Below are 4,286 nucleotides of genomic sequence, written 5' to 3'. Positions count from 1 at the left end.
ATGACTTAGGATGCAGATGTTCATGGAGATCATTGGCCACACTTTCCATTTCTTCCTGTTCTTCTTGACTCCCCTTCTCCTGTTGTGCCAGGTGAATACAGATCACCTACATCTAAAATAAGACCTTTTGTTCATCAATAGACATCATTAAGAGAGTAAAAGGGCAACCCCCAGAGCAGAACCAAGCATCTACTATACATTCAAGGAAGAGTTCTTACCTAAATAAAGACCTTGAGTGAAAAAATTAAGAATAGATCATCCAATAGGAGAATGAGCAAGACAGTTGAATGGACTTCATAAGCACAGACATCCAGACTACCAAGAAGCACATGAAAAGTCACTCAGGCCTCAGTGATCGTGGGCGCTAAAGACTAACCACACTAAGGTAGCACTGTATTCTCCCCAGGACGGCGAAAACCGGTGTACTGAGCATGTGCACAATAGTAACTCTCAACCCTGCCAGAGCCTGTGTAACTGGTATAACCACTTGGGAAAACAGTTTGGCGAGATCTGTTGGAGTGGAGTGTGTACACATTCTTAACTCAGAATTCTATTCCTAGGCCTGGCTCCATCGTTAGATGTGTTTGGGCAGGCACATCAATCACTCAGCTGTCTGTTTTTCTGTGCCCACCAAGATGGACACAGGCATGTGATTGACAGCCCCTCGATAGCAAAGGTCCATGCTTCTTTAGGCTGCTGCCTGGAAGCAGTAGGCCACAGGGTACAGGACTTCTGAGGAGGCAAACCTTGTCATGGTGGTTTGATGGGTTTTCACAAAGCAGGTCTGGAAGCACCCAAGAGGTTCACCCTAATGGGGCAACACAAAAGTTTATAGGAAGTTGGGTGTGGCTACCAGGTGAAAGATATTACTTAGGCCCTATTAACTACAGAAGGGGGTATAGCTCAGGGGTAGAGCATTTGACTGCAGATCAAGAGGTCCCCGGTTCAAATCTGGGTACCCCCTCCCTTTTCATAAATTGTCCCCGAATTTTCAACTTGTTCATCCTTAAACAAGAAGGTAAGAAGACTTCTGGAACCAGCAAACTGGGGAGTTCACCCAGTTGATCTTATTTCCAAGTTGCAATCTAAGCCAGCCAGAAGTCCATCAAAGTGCTGTGTCCCAGTTCCCTACCCAAGAGCCATCAAATAAGATGTGTGCTTTTGATGATGGCTTCCTCAGACCAGTGTGGGCGTGGCTTTGTTCCTGGCCTCAACAGCACCCTCCAGTAGCCTGTGGGGCACAGTGTACAGCTCCTCTCCTGTGACGAACAACTCGCCCTGTCAGTGCCTCTTGTCCCCCAAGGAATTCACCCTGGGATGGGGTGGAATGCCCCAGCCCAACCACCACAATCAGATGCTAGTGTCCTAGACCGACAGATCTGTGTCATCTTGGCCGAGCTGGTTCTCAGTGGTTTAGCACTTATGTCATGTCACCTGGGAGTAATGTGATAATGTAATCACTCCCATGATGTAATCTGAGAGGATCAGCCAATCTGTTGTAAGGGGATTGGCTGGGAGACAACCTCTTCACTCAGGTCACAGCTCTGGTCCAATGTGAGGAGCTTCCCTGGAATGTGGCCTGAACCACCTCATATCTCCTGAGAGAAGCAAGTGAAGGTGGAGGGACCCTCAGACAGCAGAGGGAGGCGCAGGGAGCGGGGCGTACCCTCTGGACTCGGGTCGTGCACTGAGAGACTCCTAGACCCTGGGGGAGCTTAGTGACAGGGACCTACCCCAGAGCCAACAGAGAGGGTGGGGTCTTCCGTAACTGGCTCCTGAATTCAGGCTTCAAGCCTCCTAAACTCTGGGAATAAACTTCTGCCTGTTCAAGCCACCCACTTGTGTTTCTGTTGTGTCAGCACTCGATAACTAAAGGCTGTGAAGAATGCGTGGGGGTGGCATCTGACCTCTGATTTCTCACGGGGGAGAGAGAACCAGACTCGCCATGAGCCCAAGGTCAATTCTGAGGAGGCCGGCCTCTGCCTGCAGCCACGGCTAAGACAAAACTCTGTGGCAGGCCTCTACCTGCCTCTCTGAATGGAGAAGGGAAGGGTCTTATATGACTATAAAAGGATGTGGCCTGGGACAGGAACACTAGGAGGCTGGAATTAGCTTCGGGATGTTGGTCAGCAAACAGCCCATCATCTTCCTGTTCGCACAGGGCAGGTGACTCTGAGTGTGTGGTTGTTACACAATTTCATGTCAACCTGATAAGAAAATGAAGGGGTGGAGTGTGGGAAACTAACCCTCGTGGAAATATGACTGGGACATACTACCTAAGTTATGCAGATGGAATCTGTAAAGCTAGTATTCTACGGTAGGAAAGCCTCCACTGTGGTAAGTTAGAGATAAAGTCCAAGTGTATGTTCCTGCATTCATCATCACTTCCACAGATTCTCCCCTAACAGCGATGCTGCCTTAAAGTGAGCACATGGTTGACTCTGTCTCCCTACAGAAGCAGCATTCGTATTTGTTCCATTTCTTCCCTCCGCGGCATCCAACCCCAATAGTAGATGGGCATATGGGGCCTTATTTCCTGAGCCTGGATTCAAAATGCTTGCCATAACCCTGAATTTTTGGCTTGGCCACATTAAATTTGTCATCAAATATGCCTTGACAGCCAGTTTTCTATGTTTAGAAAATAACCGTGTTGCTTGCCCTGTAGCTCGTTTGAATTTAACACACAAAAGGGGGAATTGCGGGATACAAAAGGCTTATCCCCAGGCTGCCTCCCCCAAGTAGATGCCCAGCCTAAGATGCTGCTTGCTAGCACCTGGTGGGAGGTCAGATGCTTGGAGATAGTCTCCCTGAAGGCATCAGCCCTCCAGAGCAATCAGACACTAGTGTTTATCCCACCATAGATGGGGCTCACACCCTCCTGGTAAGGATAGTGATGGTTTCCCTGGAGAGCCCAGAGTAAAGGTAAAGCTCATTCAAGGACAACTAAGGCTATGCTGCCATCTTGAATCTAGGATCCACCATCTTGGCACATGTACCCCTAATCTCTCCTCTTCCCATTGCGTGTATACTACTAGATCATCTCTCTCCCATTGTTGTATTGCCTATGGTACAACCCTTTCTTGTTACATATGTGGTTACCTGTAATGGGTGGGAGGGCTGGCACACCCCAAATTATATATAGGCCTTGGTCAGAAGTAAAGATGCTTTCTGCTCCACTCTTTCCCCGCTCTCTGCGTGGACCTGGCTGCTAAGATCATGGCCATCCCAGAGGTGAGCATGCTACCATAAAATGTGTCTGACTCCTTTATTTTAATCTTCTCTTCTATCTCTCCTATTTTCTATGACTTTACTAAAATCTTTATATATTATCCCCATACAATTGCACCTATGGACCCCGATATTGTCAGTGGCTGGTTACTCTGACAGGAGTTGTGTTAGTCTGGGTAAATTAGAGAAACAAATTCACAGAAACTTATATGTATAAGAGAGTTTTATATAAAGCATAAGTGTACATTAAGAAAGCATCCCAACCCAGTGCTGTCCAATCCCATAAGTCCAACATTAGCCCATATGTCGACACCAATCTATAAAGTCCTCCTCAATCTCACAAAACACACAGAATGACACTGATTGCAGGAGGAAAACGGAATCAGTGAACGTGTAAGCATCTCAGTGCTGGCAGGGGTCTCCACACGACTGCTCCAGCACCCAGGGCTGCATCAGGGTAGGCCCATGTGGCTTCTCCTCAGGGATGTCTTATAGGAAGTGAGCCTTGCCAGCTGAAGCAAGGAACTGGCTAAGGCAGCTGCAGCCTGATCTGACCATCAGAAAGCAAGAAACCCAAGAACTAGAAAGGTGAGGCTCACTGAGGCATTTATCTCGCTGCCCTTCAGTCAATCCCACATGTGTTTATCGACCAGATTGGCACAATACACCTTAACTATCTCAGGAGTCTAGCCTGTCAATGAGGTCACAGCCTGGTCATTCCTCCATATGGGCGTGACCTTCTCATGAGCAGTCTGGGAATGCTCTCTGGCTGTTTCACATTCCTGTTGACAAGCCACATGGAGTCACACTAATGGCAGCCAGAGCCCTGGAGATGCGACCAGTGCCATTGGGTCCACAGACCTTTTCACCCACTGGCCTGTGATCTTCCTGCATTCAGCATCATTGCATATTCTGCATGAGTCTGAAGAGGAATTCATCGACTAATATTGGATATATGTGCTAATATTAAACTTATAGACTTAATCTGGATTGGACTGGGATGTTTTATTAATGCATAATTACTTCTTGATATAAATTTCTCTCTTGCACATATATGA

The 4,286-nt window shown here is 47.5% G+C and overlaps 1 non-coding gene across 1 annotated transcript; it reads left to right on the top strand.

The window, feature by feature from the left end:
* Positions 1–892: 892 nt before the first annotated feature.
* Positions 893–964, top strand: TRNAC-GCA (transfer RNA cysteine (anticodon GCA)). The gene has a single exon. It is a non-coding gene; the product is annotated as a tRNA-Cys (tRNA).
* The last annotated feature ends 3,322 nt before the right edge of the window (positions 965–4,286 follow it).

This window comes from Tenrec ecaudatus, chromosome 9 (genome assembly GCF_050624435.1).
Source record: "Tenrec ecaudatus isolate mTenEca1 chromosome 9, mTenEca1.hap1, whole genome shotgun sequence".
Classification (NCBI taxonomy): domain Eukaryota; kingdom Metazoa; phylum Chordata; class Mammalia; order Afrosoricida; family Tenrecidae; genus Tenrec; species Tenrec ecaudatus.
This window is presented reverse-complemented; position numbering and strand designations above follow the sequence as displayed.